The sequence below is a fragment of the Epinephelus fuscoguttatus genome, linkage group LG15 (genome assembly GCF_011397635.1).
Source record: "Epinephelus fuscoguttatus linkage group LG15, E.fuscoguttatus.final_Chr_v1".
NCBI classification, from domain to species: Eukaryota; Metazoa; Chordata; class Actinopteri; order Perciformes; family Serranidae; genus Epinephelus; species Epinephelus fuscoguttatus.
Window position 1 is genome coordinate 18,425,700 of NC_064766.1, and position 22,797 is coordinate 18,448,496.

General features: G+C 41.8%; 1 protein-coding gene across 2 annotated transcripts in view; it reads right to left on the reverse strand.

Moving 5' to 3' along the window:
* LOC125901639 (alpha-amylase) overlaps positions 1-19,608 on the reverse strand; it is a 30,284-nt gene extending 10,676 nt beyond the window's left edge. The window contains exon 1 of one of the 2 annotated variants that reach the window (XM_049597393.1): positions 19,416-19,608. The gene's annotated coding sequence lies outside the window, so the exon portion shown is untranslated. Of the gene's footprint in view, positions 1-19,334 lie in introns of both variants that reach the window. The other variant, XM_049597390.1, reaches the window with a different exon arrangement.
* Positions 19,609-22,797: the final 3,189 nt, after the last annotated feature.

Here is a 22,797-nt window from a genome sequence, read left to right on the forward strand (position 1 = left end):
TGAAACGACACTACGAAAGCCACAAGAGTCAGCAATGACAGTTAAGTTGAGTGAAGCTAGGAGCAGAAGCTTGGGCAGTTACTCGCAGGATCAGAAACTGACAAAAAAAGGTGCCCTTTAATGTCAGTCGGCTGATTGCCATTATAGTTTAACAGCACCCAGTGGCATCAGGGGTAAACTTGACGGGACAAGGACGAAAGTTAAGGTGGCAAAAGTCCGACTGGGTTGGGCAGAAGGGGTGTTGGATGGGTCCAATAAACGATGATCATGATGATCAATAAGGGTAAGGCACGTAATTAGTTACACACAGGGTATGATCTAGCTATGTTTTCGACTGCATCCTTCTAGTGTAGGCCTATCGCTCAATGTAACAGGTTAGATTAGTAACAGGTTGTAACAACGTTACCTGACAACTGAAATCATGCCCATACACATTTGTCAGCTACCATTGTTAGAATCTGTTACTAACCTAACCTGTTACATTGAGCGATAGGCCTACACTAGAAGGATGCAGTCGAAAACATAGCTAGACCATACCTTGTGTGTAACTAATTACGTGCCTTACCCTTATTGATCCTGTAGTTGAAATTGTCTAGGAGCAGGAGCACAGATGCAAAATACATCCATGAGCAGGAGTCACCATGGATGCAGGGGTCACTTGCAGGTGCCAGGTGGGAGCTTCTCATGAGATTTTGAAGTATCTTGTCTCCTCGTTCAGGAAAAAAAATTACAGCGAAAAACAGAAAAAAATTACCACAAAAAACAGGGAGAAAATTACTCAGAAAAACAGAAAATATTATTCAGAAAAACAGAAAAAATTACCACGAAAAATAAGGCTTTTTTTTATTTGTCAAGTGAATGCAATATGCTTCCCTAGAACTGATACAGTGTGTTTATTTTGAAAGAGACTGTATGTAAATGGTAACTTTCCTGGGAAAATGGAAGTGCATTTTGAAAGAAGACAATGCATGTAACAAGCAGAAGTTGACACGGTGTCCCAGAACGTCAACAACCAACACACTGGGACACGCGGGTGCGGAAAGTCCATGACCAGTATGTATCGGAGTGAGGATCTGTTGCGGCTAGAGATTCAGGTAATAATTCTCTGTTTTCACATTGTCATTTGACAAGTTGTTATTATAAAAATATCAATTATAGTACCTTCAAGGTTTCTTTTGGATTACTCACATGAAGTTTTCACCCTAATGACGAATCATGCTTTGTGAGGGGAGATGTCAGAAAGTTATGGCCCTGGCTTGCTCACATTTTCCCATGGGCCCCAAAAATTACAGTCAGACCAAAGTCCTTTCCTGTATGGACAACACAGGACATACCTCCGGAGGCGATGAAGGGTTTTGGGGACAAAGCTTTCTTTCACAGCTCGAGCTCTGAGACCAGGTGAGGGGAGAGAAACTGGTCATTTGATTCCCGCCCCCTGGTTCTGTCATGGGAAAGTGGAGGAGTCATAGTGGTGGGGGGAGGCTGGAGGGTTGACTGTAGACAAGGGGGAAGAGAAAGTGAGGAGGAATGAGAGAGAGAGATGAAAAGAAACGGGAAGGAATGGGGTCAGCAGGCTAAGAGAGAGAAGGAAGGAGGAAAGAATGAGGGGTGAGTGTGTGGTGTTAGCTGAAGACAAGTGAGGGAAAATAACAGGAGAGAGGGAGAGCACGAGATGGTGAATGGGGGTACTTCTGTAGTTCAGGGCAAATGAGGAAAAACACAGAGGGAGTGAGTGGAAAAAGAGAAGGGGGAGTTGAAACCATGAAGGAAAAAAAGGGAGTTGGTGGAAGGATAAGAAGCTGTATGTGCCTCATCTTCTTACACCTCAGGTCGCTCATTCAGCCAGACAGCTCAAGTTTAAGAGCTGTTGGTGAACAGATAGCACATGGCATGCTGGATAAAAGCAATGACACAGTGTGCAGACCTAAAATAGAACTAGTGTAAATGATATTGCAGATACAGAGCAAGCAGGGTTGTATTTAGAGGTTATATGAGATTTTGAACATTAATACAGCAACCAAAAACTATTTTTTTGGTAAAGATACGGTGGAATAATGGTTTCCTGAGCTGGGAATGAAGTCACGCGCCCCATGTGTATTGTAATCTGAGCTTCTCTGTTCTTTGTTTTGGTAGCCAAGCCAGCATGGCGTGCATGTGAGTGCATGTGAGTCCTCAGGCTGATCTAAAGCACTGTTATGTTTTTCTATGAAAAGTAACGTATCAAAATTTGTACATATCTCATGTTATCATGAGCCAGGGATTCGTGTATTACCCACGGATTTGGGGAGGCTGCAATCACGTGTCCAATGCACTGACAGGAGTAAAGAAAGGTTGGGGTAGTGGATGGGTCACAAAACACAAGTTTTTCCTCCGGGACTGTCCGCAGGAGACCGAAATTTGGAACTGTGTGAACTTTGAGTGACGTTTGAGTCAAGGTATTTCGTCACCACACTTCTTTTCCTAAACCTAACATACGCAACTTTACATCAAGTATGTATAGCATCATTTGTGGGGAGCTAATTTGTAGGATAGCATATGAACCGTTGTATGTAGGTTCATGTATGAGCATACGTTGGAGTCGCTCCTGTCTTGTCATGTCCCACTCACTAGCTCATCACCAAGGCGCTGCACAGTGCTCATACAGCAGTTACTGCTGATAACGCGGCATTGACCCACTGTGGCGGGATGCGTCATCGCAGAAGCATAAGGGCCGTTTCATAGTTGACACACGCAACCTGAGCAAGTGACGCAAGCGACGCGAGCAACGCACTTCCTTTCATAGTCAACACATTGAACGCAAGCGACGCGGGCGACACTTGAAATGTAATACATCGCTCACGCAATAGGGGGTAGCATAGTCATCGGTACATTCCGGCTAGCTGGTACTGCTGTAGCTATCTAGTATTGCTATTTTATTAGAGTGCAGGGCACAAGAACTGCAATATAAATGGGGGTGTGCCCATACGAGTTCGCAAAGTTTTTCCTCCTCACCCACCATATTTCATACCTGCTTGTTCTGTGAATAACAAAAAGTGGATCATATCAAGTACATCGCTTGCATTATCACCCCCACTGGCAACGCATGGTATTACACGTGTCGCTGCATCGCGTATCAAAAAAATTCTCCACATTTTAAGATGCAAGCATGGTGGCCAACGCGTCTCGATGCTTCCCAATGCGTTCGCGTTTGTGTCATTTGTTGTTTGCATGGCTAATGGGTTTTTAAAAATAGCTGTAGCCAGCGCTGCATTGGATTATGTGTCCGACCAATCACAGCACACTTGTGTCACTCAAGGTTCCACTTATGCTGGTAGAGTACCTATTCTAAAAAAGGAACTAAAAAAAATCCATCAGAACATATTCTAAGAGCTATGATTGCTCTTTGTTCTTGTGGTGAAAACACAATAAAAGGAGGGTTTTAGGAGTATGTTCTGAGATCTATGAAAAACGTTCCTTGGGTCCGAAAACACCTATTGTTATCTCTGTCAGCGCTGGTGCTTTCATTAGCATTGTTAGCACTGCTAGCTGCCGCCATTTTGGTTTAGCCACCTGCATGTTTGCTTGTGATGTCGGAGGTGACAGCCGTGTGCAGACAATCTCAGCCCAGACTCTGAATGTCATACTGGTTCAGGGAAACCACTATATTGGATGAAGAGGTGTCAAATGAAAACTTTAAACACATTTATGGTCCAGTAACAGTCTGATTTAAAGCATTTGTCGCTTCACTGGGTACTGCAAAAATTTACTGCCCCTAACTTCGCCTGTTTTTTAATGATCCCAGTAATGCCATCAAGTGTACTAACAAGTGTGTCACCACATTCTTCCCTCCACTGTTTCATTTTATTTTAAGGTAATGAATCGCATTTTGGGAACTTTCTTTAGGGTTTCTTAGCTAAACCAGGCATACCAGGGAGGAAAAAGTCCTATAAAGTGAAATCCACAAGCTCTTCCAAAGGAAAGTTTCAGCCCAATATCCTCCTTTTTTTTTTTTTTTGCCATGATGATATGTTCTGCAGATGTTGGGAAAAGCTTTCCATCTCACTGCAAAGAATAACAGCAGCAGCGGAAGTCCCCCAGGAGAGGTTCACACTCTGAAACTTGCTAATACACACACACACACTCACACACTGACAAATAAGACACACACACACATTCGCAGACACAAATTCGAATACCTTTACATTTTTAGACAAGTCGTGGATTCAGACACTCGCTCGGCCTCTCTTTCTCGCACACACATGCTCCCCATCCAGCCTGTGAAGACACTCACAGGTTCTTGTAGAGACACATGCTTCTAACTTGAGACATTAAAGAGACACATGTAGACAGTAATCCCGACCATATAAATTACAGTGTGTCCCAAATTACTCATGTCAGTAAGTCTTACGGTACCACTTTAAGCAGGACAGACAGCGGGAGTCTGGAACAGCCTGGAGTTTTGCCATTAATTAATCCTTTTAATCTTAATTAACTGATTATTTCTGTTATACTTAAAATCTAAGTTCCCATGGTCCTAAGTGTTGTCCAGTTGGGTCTGAGCATTAAAAAGAAATGATATGAGAGTGAGAAAAAATGTGAAATCTCACACTGGAGAGGCTGGAATCTACAAATGTTTGGAATTTCTGTCTGATTACTTACACCTGCAATAACAATTTTTTTTGTTTGTTTGTTTTACCAATTGAGGGCAGTGGAAACAGGCTGCCGTTAGTGTAAGGGACAATCATTTTTCCAGGGAACAAGCCAGATCAAGTTTGAGGAAGACTCATGTGTATATAGAACCTATTTTCATCAGATATGTTGATGCCAGAAATTAAGGGACCTCTAAAAATTGTCATGCCATTTGTTTCCTCGCCAAAACTGAAAGCATTATTTGCCCCTGTCGTGACAAACTATGCTGACATGGTTGGTACCAATGGATGCCTTAGGCTGTGTAGTGCAGGGGTAGACAACCTGTCTCTGGGGCCACATGTGGCTCTAAGCCCCTGTCCAGTGGCTCCCTGTGGCTTTGATGAAAAATGAAACAGAAATGAGTAATGGTTATTTCAACATTTAAAATGACCTAAAGTGACTCTCATTTGCTCATTTGTTGATAGGCTAATTTAGACTGAAACAGCTGTGTTTCCTTCATTATCACGCTCAAATGTGTTGTGCAGCTGGAGACAGATTTTTTTTTCTTTTTGGCCAAAAACGGCTCTTCTGATATGACAGGTTGCCGACCCCTGGCCTTGTGTCACAAGATACCACTATCAGGGGGCCCCTCCACTGCTACCATGTGTAAGAAAGTCCACATATAGAGAGGGTGGTGGACGGGTCAAACACAGGACCTTCACCCAGGAGATCAGGGATCGGAGTCCAGTTTGAAACTAAAATTTATGCCCAACCCTAACAAACCATCTATTTCTAAACCTAACCATGACGTTTTTGCGCCTGAACCTACTGGTAACTTCCATTAAATTTAATGACCTCCTGAACCTACCATTAGGTGAATCAGGTCCCTACTAACCCTTGTCTATGAGGCTTATAACCACAGATAACACCCATTTAATAGGCTGATAACATCCATTTGGGTTAGTTTGCATACTGTCTTAACTGTCAGATATGGCCAAACCTGGTTCAAGACTTAAAAAGAGACACTTAGATGAAACATCTATCCACAAAAGCTCAATCTATCCCAAAGACTAATACTATGCAATACATGCCTTCAAGTGAATTTTAACATAACTTAATAGAAGGAATGCCATTATGCTGCTGGTGACTGGAAAGTTCACCATAAAATTACAGATGGAGTCAATTTTATGATCCTCTTTCACAGTAGTCAGCGGGAAATGAGAGCTTTGCTTTCATGGTCAGAAGCTGAGCAACAGTTTTACTGTGAGGAAAAATTCCCGAGCTCCCCTGTACTGACTGCTCCTGAAATGTTTGTAGTTTCTCCTCCTTAGACATTTGTTACCTTTTATACTACAATAACAAAGAACTGAAGGGTGCAGAGTTTCAGCTGTACGGTCTTTAGGGAGCGCTTCCTGTGATTTCCTTCAACAAGTATTTCATGATATTTCTGAGAAATGCAATCACTCTGCAATAAGTTGTGGTGAAACTAGGTTATTGATTTTAACTGTCTATACAATATTTAAAGTAGAAAGCTCCGAATGAATTCCTCATGAATAGGAGCTTGAGATAAATCATGTTTGCAAAAAAAATCTGTGAATCTTGAGAGTAGCAGTAATCCCTTTGACTCTCTCCCACACCTGACTGTCAGCCTTTTCCATGATATCACTGCTGGCTTTGAGATATAGAGAGTTTCCTTTGTTTCGTAGGGCTCTGCTCCTCCAGAGTGAGAGGGGAGGAAGATGAGTGGAGGCTCAGTGTGCAGTGTGTGTGTGTATGTGTGTGTGTGTGAGGGGGGTTAGAGCAGGCAGGCATCTTTCAAATAACACAGTAAAACCCTCGCTTTTATCAAACACGTGCTGCAGTCCTGCCTCAACTCACTGGCCACATCCGCCCAAACATGTCCCTCCAATATCACCTCAGTCTCACTCTGCCGGTTATCTCTAGTTTGTCTTAGATTGGACATTTCAACAGACACCAGGGTTCACTAAACATGAAGTGAGTCTGAGGGACCACTGCTGTCAGAGTATCAAATATTTTGGTGAATGGAAATATAAGGGATTTAACTGGCAGCCCGAAACGCTCACCAGATGATGAACATCCTCGCTAAACTGCAGCAATGTGCGGGGCAGATGTTTGTCTGTGGCACAGGAGGTAGCATTACAGCACTGAAATCATCTCTTTAAACACTCCTATCCTCTCCCCTCAAGAAAAAATAGCAACAAGTCTTTAAAGGAGAAGACGCAGTGCTGTAGGTCTCAGGCGTATACTTACAGAGGAATAATCACAGGTTTGTATAGTTGGCACAGAGAGGGGAGAGGTTGGCTGTAAACCTCGACCTGATCTCACACTAATGAGCTTTGGTATAACGGCGCAGGGTGCACATAGTTTGTTTTATGCTGACTTTATTTGTTTTCAGTCATAAACTGCAGAGCCCAAGATGTGCCAGATCTGTCCAAGTTCCTGTCTTCAGCTGGCTGCTTCTTTGTACTCACTGCCATTACAGTAGCCAAGAACTACCTCTGTGAGAGGCACTGGCACAGACCCACACACACATACAGTACATATGTGGTGGACTGGGAGAAAGTGGGTCAGCAGATAAAGCTCATCTCACCTTCATGATTTTTGACAGAATTACAGTCAGTCTTGACCCACCATGCTGTAATACACATTTATGGGATTGTAAGGAAATAAATTTAAGTTCATTACATGTTTTAATTTGTAGGTTTTATCATTTAAAATCAGGCTTAGCCAATACATTTAAAGTCCATTCAAAAATGTCATTTGTCCCCTTAAACGCAAACTATACTACTTTCTATCTGTGCAAGGTTTGTTGCTAGACAGGCGCTTTCACATTTCTCTGCTGAAGGAGGCCATATCTGTGCATTTCTCTAAAATCTAAAATCCAAATGTACTCCTGGCAAGCTAGATTTGGTATGTCATTAATATGAAAGCCAATCGCTGTCCAATACAGGAAACACATATCTAAAGTGGAGCAGACTTTGACACAACACTGGCTAAGACACCTGAAACCTCCAGCGCAGAGTAAACTTGTCAGTACATAGAGCAGAGTTTGCATTAGCATGATGAAAGTTTTGACAGCAAACATGGCAGAGTATGCTGTTTTTTGATGTAAACCAGACACTGAAGCTTCCTTCCACTATTGACTAAAACCTCCATCATATTATTGTATGTTTTTACAACCATCAAAGGTCCAGTGTGTAGGATTTATTGGATATATTGGCTGAAATGTAATATAATACTTGTAACATAGTGTATAATCAACTTAAACTAAGAATCAATGTGTTTTCATTACCTTAGAATAAGCTGCTTATATCTACATCTGTAGCGAGTCTTCTTCCATGCAGTTTGCCATTTCTATGGCTTAGCTAGACCTATCTCCACAGCGCTGTGTCAGTGCTAGAGCAGGGAGAATAAGCAGCCCAATGGCAGGCTTGTAGCCACAGTCTATATCCGGTGAATCATACTTTTTCTACAGTAGCTCAGAATGAACAAATCAAACACTAGCTCCAGAAAGGGACAGTTGCGTGTTCATGTTGGCCACCATGGTTCTCCTTTTACACTTGGTACATGTGAAACGTTTCAGTTGTTTGCAATCTGCAGCCTCACCACTAGATGGCAATAATGCTACACACTAGACCTTTAACATTGTGTATGCCACTGCCGCTTACAGTAGCCTACAAGATAACTAACAAACAACAAAAACAAATAAAAGATGCGTACTGCATTAACCATTCTGATACATCTGCTAGTTGCCCATTTTGATGCACAACAGAGTCTGAGGGTGCTTTTAGACCTAGAGTTCACTTGCTTCAGTCAGATTCAGGGACTAATTTTGACACAAAGTTACATAATTGCCTAAAGTTGGTTCGTGTTCTCATGGCAGCATTTACAAGCGGACCAGATCGAATGCTTGCTGCTCTCAATTAGTCAGAATTTCCATGTGGGAAAAATCCAGGAAGTAAACAAAACATTGAAGAAGAGTACACTTGCAAGATAAATGGGGCACTTTCTAATGTCACAATGGAGGGACAACTCCCAGGTTGATTTTAGCGCTGGTCATTGTGTACTATACTGCTGTCATTGTTCATTTTAGGCAACCATACAGTTTGAAAATGAGGTGCAACTCAGACTAGAAAACAGTGTTTTGATGCATTGGATGTGCTGAATGTGCATATTAAGGCAGTACAAGAGGAGGTGCACATTAATAATCCTCCAGGACTGTAATATGCTCATGCTTGTTTAACCCAAACAATGTGTAATGCGACTGCAGTTGGTTCTGATTAAGGTCGGAATACGTTCTCACCACAAACAAACCGCACCAGAGTTAATTTGTAACCGAACCGAGACCACCTCTTCAAGAAGGTCTTAGTCCGGTTGTTTTGGTGCGTGCTGTGTTCACACCTGGCCAAATGAACCACACTTAGGAGCCAAATGAACTTGAGTTCGAATGAACTGAACCAAACAGGGCAGATGTGAAAGCACCCTGAATCTCGGTCTGACTGCTGCTCAAACATGTCTGGCTGAATGTTTCATCTAATGCTAACGCTAGCCATCTTGATGCACACTGCTCTTTCACTGGTCAACCTAGCATGAGCAGCTCTAGAGAAAGTGGAAAGCAAAACCTTCCGCAAGCTGCTGTGGTGGGTGTGGGGGAGGCCAGATCCAGCTTTTGTCAATGAGGTAGAAGGACTGCTTCCAGCCCCTTTTCAATTTTTTTTTAACTACTATGTGAGAAAGCCATGTTAAACAAGATATTAGTCTAAGTACACACATTAAAATGTGTCTGGGGGGGGGGGGTTTAAGTGCCAGAAAGTTGCTGTATATTTGATTATTGTACCTCTTAAACCCCTTTCAGCCTATGTCTAAGTCACAAATACTGAGTACTAAACTCCACACATAGGCTATATATTACCAACTCATATGCGTCTTCACACAGAACACAACGGGAAGTTTTCAAAGTGTAGATACTTGTAACTCCTAATTGATGGCCTGTGAGGGGGATATTGTCAGCTATTAATCTTTCATGCGTTGCACCTCCTTCAGTCATGTGTGCTCCAAACACATGGTGAATTAATTAAGAAACAATGGCCTCTTTCTCAGAGAGACAGAGACGGAGAGAGAAAGAAGGGGGAAGAGAAAGAGAAGAGGGAGAGACAAGGGGGTGGAGTAATAAGGCACATCCCTTTTCCAAATTGTAAGACATTTAACCTAGTTTTTCATGAGGAAAAACGTGTGCCTGAAAGTGAGGCGCACAGATACTGTGTGTAAACTGCTGACACGTTAAAAGAAAGGAAAAGAGGAAAAATAAGCATCACTTTGTGTAGCTGATATATTCTGCTTTCGTCTACAACCCCTTAAATTGATCTTGTGACCCCTTGTGTGGGTCCCACCCCTTGAGTTGGGAGCCACTGCTGATGCCAATCACTGCAAGTATTTCTCCTCGCACTGTTTGACCAGCACTAACATACTGTCATGAAGTAATATTCATATCTGATAATTGTGACTCTCACTTGTCTTAGCGCACCTTTTCTTTCTCCTATTTTCTACATGGATTTCTATATTTCTATTTTACACTGACAAAGACACACCACCACCGTGAAGTTGGCCAGAGCACCATTTGGGTATGAGAATGGATGTAGACATAGAGGCCCTGTAGAATATCCAGGAAGTTAATTTTGGAGGACTTCCATGAGGCATTTTGGAAAAATCCACTTCGAGCCAAATTAAATTAAAACCTCCAGAGTTGTGAGAGTTTGCAGCTGAATGAGATTCACCCCGTCCAATCTGTCCCATGGTGTCTATTTTCTGTCTGTTATCTGCTCATCCCAAAACACTCTGCAGTTGGAGGGAATCGTCACACACCATCAACACCATGCTGAGGGAGTGTGAGTGTAGTTTTAGGTTTCCAACACTAGGGGACTCTCTAAGGACTTGCTGAATGAGAGCCAAATTGCTCTGCAAACAAACCTGACAATTAGAAAACCCCACTGGTTCCAAATTAAGCTCACCTCGTCAAGCTGGGGGGAGGGCAAGTAAGTACTTATGTGCCCAGTGACTCCACCAGTGCAGCCTGGAAGTGGGCAGCAAGTTTATTGACTTAAAAGCTTTACAGAGGAGAGAGCTTTTGCCAGAGATACCTTTTCCCCTTTCTCTCATGTATTTTCAATTTCAGTTTCAATTTCAGTTTGCTTTGCTGGCATGAAATCTGTAATGTGTTATCATTAAGGCATTCAGTATACCATGGGAAAAGAAAAAAGAAAACACAACAAAGGGGGTTCCAGTACCATTTCTCTATCAAGTCAAATCAACTTTCACACTTACTCTACAGTAAGTCAGCAAATCTTTTGATTAATGAGTTTTATCATTTGAGTGTTCTGGTTTTTGTACACACAGTCCTCCAGTGGTGGAAGGTGATTAATTATGTTACTGTATTAAGTGCAACTTTGACGTATTTCCATGTTGTGCTGCTCTACTGTTTGCAGGGGCGTAAATATAGACAAGCATCGTGGTTGCAGTGGGGCCCATGGAGTTGAGGGGCATGACTGAGACATGGAAATATGCCCATGTTCAAAGAAGAACTCACATTAAATCAAAAATGGTGTGATTTTCTATACACGTCCTCAAAAAGGCATCTCCGTCATGGTTTTTGCTTTTGTAAAATAGTATCAATCTGTAACAAATTATATGGTTAATCTACATAAACTATAAAATCTACAGTTGAACTATTAAAAAAAATATTTAGTTAAACTAACCTGGCAGCATGGTGGTGCAGAGGGTTCCTGTTTCAAACCCAGCATGGGGGATTCGAACCCCGGGTTGGTGTTTGCATGTTCTCCCCGTGTGAGTGTAGGTTTTCTCCAGGTACTCCAGCTTCCTCCCACAGTCCAAAGACATGCGGTTTAATTGGTGACTCTAAATTGCCCGTAGGTGTGAATGTGAGTGTGAATGGTTGTCTGTCTCTACATGTCAGACCTGTGATAGTCTGGTGACCTGTCCAGGGTGTACCCTGCCTCTCACCCACTGTCAGCTGGGATAGGCTCCAGTCCCTCTGCGACCCCTAACAGAATAAGTAGTTGGGGAGAATAAATGAATTAATGGGTTAAACTAACAGTTTTCTATTTTCTTTTGTAGTTTTTGTCATATATAGATATGTAATGATAATAGCTTGGTAATATGTATGTTGATGTTGTCCAAAATGAAGTCTTAAATTATGTAACGAGACGATACCAATTACAGACTGGCAAGCTGGGCAGATCTGCAAGCTGATATAACATAAAAGAGGCAGTAAGGCAGACTGTTGCTGAAATATATATACGCCTAAAACTCACTGTGTGTGTGTGTGTGTGTGTGTGTGTGTGTGTGTGTGTGCTTCATAACTAGTAACTAGGGCACACTGTGGCCCGTCATAACAGTGTGCACTGGGGCCCATTGTAACTACCTTATGCCACTGACTACGTGTCAGGGGGAATCATTGTATGTTTACAGGTTAAAACATCAGATTAGTCTTATAAATAAGATGTATGGCTTTACAAACAACTGCCGGGCCATGGTCTTTTTTATTAGTCAATCATTAATTTAGAAATTCAATTGTATTTAATGTCTATTTTGTCCCTCTGTTTGAAAGCCTTTGCCATTCTGCTGATATATGTCTGGGGGGAGAAAGAGCCCCTTCTTTTAAATTTAAGTTTGTATTTGTTGTCCGATACTGTAAGGCTAAGAGTCAACAACCATGGTAGTGACTCTCTGAAGCTATGAGCTAAATGCACACATAGTTAAAGTTTGATCTGATGATGGTGCTCGATGGAAAGTCAGTGGATCACCAAAGGTATTAGAAATCACTTTGAGTGGGTGTCTGAGTCAATTTTCCACACAGTTTGATACATTCAGCTTCATACTTGCGTTCAGCCATGTCGTCAAGCTATAGTTTGCTGTCTCTCTCAAGTAGCTGTCTGTTAGTCTCTCACTCTACAGCAGGAAATGGCACTTCAAAATAAAAGCTCTGTCCTGGAAACTTGGTGTACCTCAAAATGAAGTGTGTTTTCAACAAACATGACACATTTGCAGGTCATTTGTGGTCCATTCAGAATGGACCCAAAACCCACCAGTTGGGATTAATTAGCCGATAACCCAACACGGCTCAATATATCCATGTAATTTATATTTTTACTATTAATACTTTGAGTACATGTTGCTTCTTCATTCATTTATTCATTCATTATCCATAACCGCTTATCCTTTTCAGGGTCGTGGGGACACTGGAGCCTATCCTAGCTGACACTGGGCCAGAGGCGGGAACAGGATGCCAGACCATCACAGGGTGATGAAAAGGTAACCATTTATGAGTCTGCAAGTCTTTGGACTGTGGGAGGCTGAAGTACCCCGAGAAAACCCAAGGTGACACAGGGAGAACATGTAAACTTGACACAGAAGGGCCCTCTTGCTGTGAGGTGACAGTGCTAATCACTGCACTACTGTGCCGCTCTGAATTCACGACTTACTCAAGTGAAAGATCTGAATATTTCTCCGCATGCAGTCCTCGCGGCAAACTATACAATGCTGGCAGTGTTATAGCCTCCTCAACACTACAATGGGTCGAGCCAAAACACAAAAGAACTTTATTGAAACATTTATATGAGCTAAGACATTGCCCAGTATTTACATTCAAGGCTGTTTACAGGGTTGTTTGTGCTAAATTCTACAGACTGTATATCGCAAATCAGATTTCTAATTATCATAACTTCCGTGCTGTCTGAAGTGCTGAACGGGGCAATAAAAGCGGCCCGTCAGTCAGTTGTATTTCCTTCTTTATTGAGTGTGATCGGGATTCAGCCAAACGTCTGGAGCCAAACCTAAGCCCAGACCGTTATTAAGTGTGTGTAGCACACACTGGAGCTTGTCTGACAAAACCACCCAGTATTGGTAAATGTGGGCAACAGTGGTTTAGCTGCACCAAAGGCACTGATGTGACATCATGTCTTCAATTACACAGAGATGATTGCAGGCTGACGGGGCCACTTGTCACATTTGTCAAAGGAGTATGAGCTTTCTATGAAACCCTGGAATTCTTTTCCTTCCTGAAAAACAGATCACATGAATGGCTTCTCCAGGATCAATTCTGTCAGCATATAAAGTAGAAGATTCCTTCACACATATATCACATGAGTCTCTTTCGTTGGACCTTTTTCTTTTTCCCCTCAATCTTTAGGAAAACCTTCAATCTCACATCTTATTTTAGCTCTCTCTCTTCACTGAACTGCTGCAACTTTTCTAGGAGACTGAACAATGTGCCCACATTTCTCACCCACTTACACCTAAACAGGAACTTTCAAAGTATAGCCTTTAACTTTCTGCATGTGTATATGTGTGTGTATATCTCCATTCATGTGTGTAGCCGTGCATGGGTGTGCGTGTGCTTCACAGTTTATGCATATATGTGATTTTCTACGTTATATTTGTTCCAAGGTATCAATTTGGTGAGCAGGGCTCGACTTGGTGGCCAGTAATAAACTTCTATTCCAGGGCTGCCTGTGCAGAGGCCTTCACCACAGGCAACTATGTGGCTGTCCGCCCGTGCCGCAACAAGCAGAGCCATACATTTGAGACTGGTATGAGTCACTGCCCGTTTACTACAGCTCTCACACACGAGGCCACAAAGTGGTGTGACAGTGGAGCTGTCAGGCTTCAAATTAGCTTTGGGTTCCATGAGAAATCATTTGAGGAGTCAGATTTTTTTTAACCTTAAATTAATATCATGGGATTAACTGAGGACAACTAGTGTACACCCTGTGGTGGCGATGTCAGATGTCTGAATCGGGTCAGTTTATTTAGCCTGATACTTGGTGTCATTCATCCCGAGTCTCAGCCGAGTCGGGCAACCAAATGCAGCCCGACTTATTTCTTACAGCGTGCCGAGTCCGGGCCGATACCGTGCCAGGTCATTGTTGATAACAGCCCAGTGGTGGCATTGTCGGCAGCTGGAACTGGGCCAGTTTATTTGACCCAATTCTGGGGCATCATTCATCCCGTGTCTCAGCTCACTCAGGCAACCAGACGCAGCCTGACTTATATCCTCTGGTGTGCCGAAATCAGACCAACGCTGGACCAGGTCACAGTTTGGTTTTCACATGCTATCTTACACTGGCCCTCAAATAGATACAATCTTATTGATTATACTTAGGAACTTTGTTAAAAAAAATTTTTTTATAGTTTCAGCTACTGAAACTATAAATATAAATACCTTTGATTAATATGTAGACTGTACAGTAGGGCTGCAACGATTAGTGGACTAATCGATGACTAATCGACTATTAAAATAATCGGTGACTATTTTAGTAGTCGACTAATCGGTTTGAGTCATTTTTCATAGAAAAGTACTATAAAAGTACCCCAAAATACTCTTACTGCAGCTTCTTACGTTCTAGTCTCGCTCACCAGACCTTTCTCAAGAAAAGAAAGGTCTGGCTGGACCAACTCTCACTTTAATATTGGAGAAAAAAACCCGCCCTGGCTGCTTGAATTTCTTTCAACCAATCACAATCGTTCTGGGCGGTGCCACAGCAACGGTGTGCTTGCAAAAATATTGCTGGGGGGAAACAGGTTTTGGTGTAACATGCCCACAAAAATATCACCTACAGGACGTGAACCATGGCAGAAAAATGGCTACATCCCCGCAAGATCAAACACCGCAAAAGTTAGTAAAGGACGTGTTGAAAACAGTTGAAAACTGCTACACAACCGGAGGTGGTAGGGCGGGACTTCAGCGGGTGGCACGTTCCGCCCAATGAGAGGCTGATCTATGCAGCGAACTTCCGCCCACTCAGACTACTTACGTTCAAATATTGGCAGCTTTACACACTCTCCCATGATGATGAACTAAAAGCCTTTGGCGTGAATACAAAACAAGACATTAGATGACATAATTTTGGGGTTTGGGAGAAACAGACCGACATTTTTCAACATTTTAACTCATTTTTCGATAAAATGATTAGTCGAGTAATCGAAGAAATAATCGACAGATTAGTCGACAATGAAAATAATCGTTATTTGCAGCCCTGCTGTACAGTTGACTGGAAAAAAAAAACAGAGACATAAGTGAGGAACATTAGTTACTGCTCTTTGGCTTCATTCAGCAGTTGGCTTAAAGATAAACCATTTATAGTAGCAATAACATGAAAGTATTTTATGATTATGATATCAGTGCATTTTGAAGTATTAAAAAATTGGTAGCTTTATGTCTGTATAATCTGCAAGTGAGAACTCTTACTGGGATACCCACATCTTAAAGGATAATAATAATAAACTGGCGATATTCTATATTTATTGTTATTGTCAACACATCAAACGACGAGACCAGAACCAAAGCCTGATATAGCTTATTCTTGTGTGTCATGAAGCTCCATTGTTGTCCAAAATATATTATACACACATCAGTGAGCCACACCTTTGGACTGGGTGACATGTCCATTCATTACGATAAACATGGGCACTGTAGTTTATTTTGAGTCCATGCCCACATACACCATCCTGCTCCTTTAAATACTCAGTAGTGCACCAAATGTAAATTAATCCTGCGCTGAAAACAGTCCTCAACAAATGCAGTGTCTTTTAGGAAATTGCCTCCATTAAAGAAAAGGATGCAACTATATTTGTGACCTGTTTTTCATGATTCAGTAATGACCAGAGGGCTTGGGGTTGCAGGGCAGAGAATCCAAAGAGAAACTGACTAACACATTTTTGTTTTGTTGACATTATCATTCTTTAATAACCCTCAAATGTATCTATATCCACTCTGATGATGAACTACAGTGCTGCTGTTGTGTTTCCGGTATGTCCCGCACTCTGCATACTCTTCACAAAAAGTGCCATCAAAATATCTCTCCATAATGCACAAACCCAACACATTACTGTATATCTCTTTCCCCCACAAACAGGGTCATCAATCACAATTCTTAGATCAGAACAGTCCTAAAGTCCTTCTGGATTCATTCCCAGCATTTTTGTAAAGACCTGTATAGCTGACAGGAAAAATGAAATATATAGGAAAAAATGCTACCTGATTCATGGCGAAAGCAAAGCTGTCTTTGGAAACAATGACACTCCTATTGGGAGGAATGATTCCACATGCGGGAATGTGTTCTCACTCTGTTTAAATGATTCCAGACATGCTGCTCTCCCTATCGGCTTTACGCTGATGCACACACGGGCAGAGAGCATGCACGGATATACACACAAAAATGCACACGCATGCATATGCGCTCCCAGCCTCCACACATACATATGCAATCACACACTTAGCACTTGAATATCTCACCACTGATCTGCAGCACCCATGATGTTTTGCTGCAGCATCACTTGTCAGTGACTTGTTATGGCATTATGCATGTGAGACCAAAAGACAGCCATTACTGCGAATGTAAACCCAGCTGCTCTGCCACCTCTGTCTGAGTTCTACCCAAAGACGTGTAAGGACCTCCACTGGAAAAGGCAATAGATCAACGTCACTCAAAAATGTTCATAATGGTCTTTTATGTTATTGCAGGTCCACCCAGCAGCTTCCTTTCCTTACAGCCAGGATTTGGCATTCCTTGACAACCAGATGTTGGACCTAGAAAAAAGACTTTTGGGTGGTGCCAACCTCTCTTATTAAGAGCAGAGCTTGAGGAGTTATATACAGCTGAGATGGGTTGAAGTAAAGTTATGAATACATTTTTTAAAAGCGGCTAAAATCAACACTTTAAGAGAATTGTCCCACAGCTCTGCAGTTCCTCTTAGCTCTACAGAGCACTTCTAAATCTTTCAGCTTACAGTGTTTGTTCACTCTCATCAGCTTTGTTTTTAACCTGTTTAACAGCTGTTGTCAGAAAAAAAAGCTCTGTTAAACCAACTTTACACTACCTGCCCAGCACCAAAGGGTGGGCTGCATACACAGACAAAGTCAGTGTCCAGCTGGTGATTAAAGTGTGCTATTTAGTAGCTAATAAGGTGCCTTCCAAATCACTTTCAGTAGGTACAGCAGCTGCCCTTACATAGTATATTGCACACAATCAGGACATACTGCTTTCTCATAACATTATCCTGAACTTTGACCCTCTTGCTTTGACATCTGCTTCCTTTGGAGATAAAACAAACGTCACACACGATGATCAACCCGGAGAGCTCTGCTGTTGTTACTTTGCAATGTCTGCAGTTAAACTTTAAAGTTATAACTGCACAAATTATAGATTCAAACATATATCTGTGACGGTAAAATTACATCTGCATTACACTGTTATTTTTATAGTTATGTCCTGTTGCTGTTTGTAATATTTACAATTATTTTGTTCACTTAAACAATTAATATTCTTTAATTACTATTTGACTGGTCATCAGTCAGTTGGATGCACTGTCATCCGTCAATCAACTGTCAAACAGCTGTCAGTGAGTTGTCAAGATATCATGTTTTTGTGGCTTGGTCAATGTGACGAATCTTCAGCTGTGCAGAGGATTGTGGGTCAGAATAGCCCCCCAAAAATATAATAATAAGTTTTTGCTGGCTTGCATACTGCAAAATCTGACCGGATGTGGCAGAACATCCTGGTATTGTTGGCATACTGCATTTGTCATACTGTGTATCCCATACTATAATGCTAAAGTACGCCAGAAAAAGATTTAGTATGTCCCAGTACATTGTAGGTGAAATGCAGTATGCAAAAAATAGCAGGATGTTCTACTACACCTGGTCTGATTTCGCGGTATGCAAGCCAGCATGCTTTTCTGGCCGTTCTGACCCACAGTGCTATGCGCAGCAGACCATACCTCACATCGACTGATGACAGCTGATTGACAGCTGTCAGACGTCACAATGACGGCACATTCAAGTAACTGGTGACCAGTCAAATAGTAATAATAGAAATACTGATTGTTTAAGTGAACAATAATCATAAATATCACCAACAACAATAAGGCATAACTAGACCATAAAAATAACAATGACAGAGAACCAGAGTAATTTCATTGTTGCAAATGTAATATGTTAGAATTTACAATCTGTGCAGTTATAACTTTAAAATTAAACTACATACATTGCAGTGTAACAAATTTGATCTCCATCTCTTGCCAACTCTGTAAGTGGTGTTTGTTGTATCTCCAAGCCAAATCAAGGGGGTCAAAGTTCAGGGTGTAATGTTATGAGACAGTAGTATGTCCCAGTTGTGTGCATACTGCATGCAACAGTGTACTTTCTATGGTCAGTTGCAGTACCTACAACAAGTAAAAAGAAAAAGAAAGCTATTTGGAACACACCCTAAATCTTATCCTGGCCTACTTCACAGTATGGTAGTGTGGGTAATGGAACGCTCCCTAGGTGTTGAGCAGAGGTTTTCACTGCGCTCCTCCTCCATAGGAGGCGCGGGGAAATTGAAGGGGCCAGACGAAGAAGAAACACGTACGTGAGTTTAAAAGGACAGGTAAATATCGTCCTACACAAACAACGTAAAGTTAGGCACACTATTGTAGTGTATCCCGCACATTTGGCCCCGCTTATCAACACGGTAAGCAGCTGGAGCAGCGCCACCGGATGTGACACACAGCTAATGGAGGCAATTAAGGTACAACTTAAAAAACGTAGTTCGCCATTGCTGCAATTTGCGTCAAAGTAGCACACCTTCTCGGACACCCAGTGAAATGTGAACACACAGACTGACACACATATTCTCAGTGTGACTTACGCTTCCCGGGAATACCACTATATTCGAATAAATCCAAGTAGAAATCAGAGAAAAAACGCTCCTTGTAAAATCAGAACTTGCCTGAAAATAACCACGTTTTTAAGTTTTCTTCAATATTTAAGTAAAATAGTGATAGCTGTCTCTACGTCCATTGGTGCAGTTCAAATATGAGCTGATAATATCTAATTCGGGATACTTTTAATAGTGCTAATTTGTCAAAATAAAGGCTAAAACACGGAGCTTAAATTAAAGCTCACAGCTGACTGACTGGTAACATTATACTTCCTGTTTACGTCCCCCAAACACTCATAATAATGGGAATTGTAGTTTTAAAAGTGAGAGCACGATTATCCTTCAAATAATAATAATAATGATAGAAATTACAAAATCCATAAATATTATTTATAAATATATAAAAAGGCCCAAAAGGAGAGTGAATATTGGACTTCAGTCAGTTGGCCAAAAACATGACTCAGCAATGGTATGTTGGTCTATGTCTGGGTGTGTGAAGAGGCAAATGTTTGCAAACAAGTATGTTGGCAAATGTTTGCAAACAAGTATGTTGGCAAACATTTGCAACTCCAAAATTGATAATATGTCAGTGTTGTGTTCACTACTTGATTCAGTCATTGCATGTTCAAGATAAACTGATGGATCATACTTAGGTATAATGTAAAAGTAATGTTGTTTCTATTAGCAACTGAATGTTCAATGTTCAGAGGAAAGGAAAAAAATGCTTTGAATAAATTAATGGAAAACTCATATGATCCCTCCACCCCCTGCTCTTCCACCCCAGATCTGTGTTTAAGACTGATGGCTTTTGATTGGCTTGTTGCACAAGCCTGTGGAGGGACGCATAGGCACCGTGGAAACAACGCTCCATCCAGCTGGTGGTTACTGTAACCCAAACCACAATGTTGGAAATCACCCAATCCATACACTCTGGGAGGTGATGAACATGGAAAATAGTTAAGCTACTGCTGCTGCTACTGCTTTTACCTTTTCCACTGTAACTGTCAGTTTAAATCCTGGTAAAAAAAATCAGGATGGAAGGAATATATATTAAAACCCCAGGCTGCAGAGATGACTCAATTCAATGCAGGCTATCTACCAGAATTACTCATCGACCAAATTTTATGGTACTTCACTCAAGCAAAGCATTGTTACAGTGCCATCAATGCAAGATATAGTCAGGGCCTCATTGCTAGTGGAACAAAATGGCCCATTCATATTCTCAGTGTTGGGGGTGATATGAGTGCAGTCTATAATCTACTTCATCTGTTTTTCCATATCTGCTGCCACAGTGGTGTCTTTGGTCTTCCATGGGAGCACACGCAAGCGTCATCAAGGAATTAAGCCAATGTGGTTTGTGTTTTAGCCACATTCTGCTGTGAGGTACGGTGACATTGTCTGTTGGCTGCAAATAACTGTCAGTGCAACAAATGAGAATCTTTTTTTGTCTTGTTTTCACAGCATTTTATCGTTGTCACCAGATAGCCTTTATTAGCCACATCCATGTATGACACACTGAAGACAAATAAGCAAAGATTAAATGAACACTAATCAACTGATTACAGCAACAGTGAGATTAGAGGAACAGCTCTGAGCCAGGATTGTAAAGAGTGCAAGTATTATTTCAGCAATTTGATCCTTGATCTGCAACATTTTCCTCACACAGCTTGAGTTGGACAGCGCTTTGAGATGTGAGTAAGTAGAAAAACATGTAATCCAGGGTGTGTAATTTGGAGGCCAAGTTGAGATTTAAATTCTTAATACGTCATTCCTTGACCGACATTTTTTCTATTTTATTTATTCATATTCAACATATTTTCAACATGAAGTAGAGCAGTGGTTGCCAACTGGTGGGTCACGGTCCAGAAGTGGGTCACAAGTTGATTCTGGATGGACCGCAAGTGACTCGCGAACATGTCAAGTTTGTAAAATACGCATTTTATTTTGAAGTACAGTGAATTTCTGGTGCATAGCTTTTATTTTGCAGCGCCATTTCCTGCTGTAGAGTGAATGACTAATGGATTGCTACTTGACAGAGACGGCAAGCTAGCTTGATGACATGGCATCGCAAGTATGATGCTGAATATTATTAGACTGTAGCACTTTTAGGTAGGAATTGTGCAGATTTGCAGGAAAGCCCAATCAGTCTTCTTTCAGCATTGGCTGTATAAAAACAAAATCGGGGAGTGCGGCAAAATGCTGCCTACCTACTTTTGTTTATACAGAATGCACCTTTTTCAGGGCAATGGGGGGCGTGAGCAAGTAACAAACATGTAGCTCAGCGTGTGACGTAAACAGTGATGTGGGAGGGAAGCCGCGGTTTGTCAGCCCTTCGGCATTCCTCTTGTAAGTCGGCCTGTCCTTCACCGTCCCAGTCATCTGACGGTTAATGGCTTCTTCGTTTGCGAGGACAAGGAGGGCACGCAATTCCTTGTCTCCTCAGTTGCTCATCTTTACAGTATCTGTCAGGTTTGCGTTTCCCTCTTGCTACTAGCTGCTCACCAATTCCTGCTATCAGCTGTTTCCTGTTTATCTACCGCCAGGGGTCACACGTGCAGCGTCATCAACAGCTCCTCCCACAAGTCATCAACAGCCCCTCCCACTGCGGAAGGCTGCCTCAGTCTTTTTAAACTTAAAGGGTTCCGCCAATATGGCTACCCTACAAGGCGGAAAATTGGGCACCTCGGATCAACTCGCCAATCCGGCTCTGTATCTAAATGTTCGCAGCTTGCCAGCAAAATGGCCCAACATTCGCAGAAAATGTGGCAGTGTAAAAGGGGCTTGTGTGGACCTTGAACTAATGACAAAGGTGACATCTGGACCCAGTGGCTAGACCAGTTGGGAACCACTGTAGTAGAGTGACTTGGCAAAAAATGTCAACTCACTTACAAACATAAAAGTGGTCAAATCATGTTTAATGTGCAAAGGTGGTCACAATGATGATTATCTAGTATATTAGGTAAATGAAGAGGACTACAGTCAGTGTCTACAGCCACGCTAGCAGCTCTGTAAGGCTGCACAGTATTACTGTGAACCGAATGCTAATGCCATGATGCTAACATGCTGTTGCTTATGAGCTGCCATCGTAGTTTAGCATATTAGCACGCTAGAATTTACAATTATTACTAAACAAAACTCAACATAAAGAATGTCTTTATTTTTGCAAGTATATGCCAAAGTATTGGACAAATAACAATGTTGACCTGATGGTGGCGCGAGATGAAAATTTGAAAGATCACCAAAGTTATTGCATAAGTCCTTCGGGAAACATGAATGTCTGTAAAACTTCATGGCAATCCACCCAGTAGCTGTTGAGTTATTTCAGTCTAGACCAAAGTGGTGGGCCGACCCACGAACAGAGTGACATTGCCAGGTCAGGTTTTCAGTGCCAGCAGGAACAGCAAATAAATGATTACTTCACAGCACTCCTTATTAATAATCTCCAAATTGC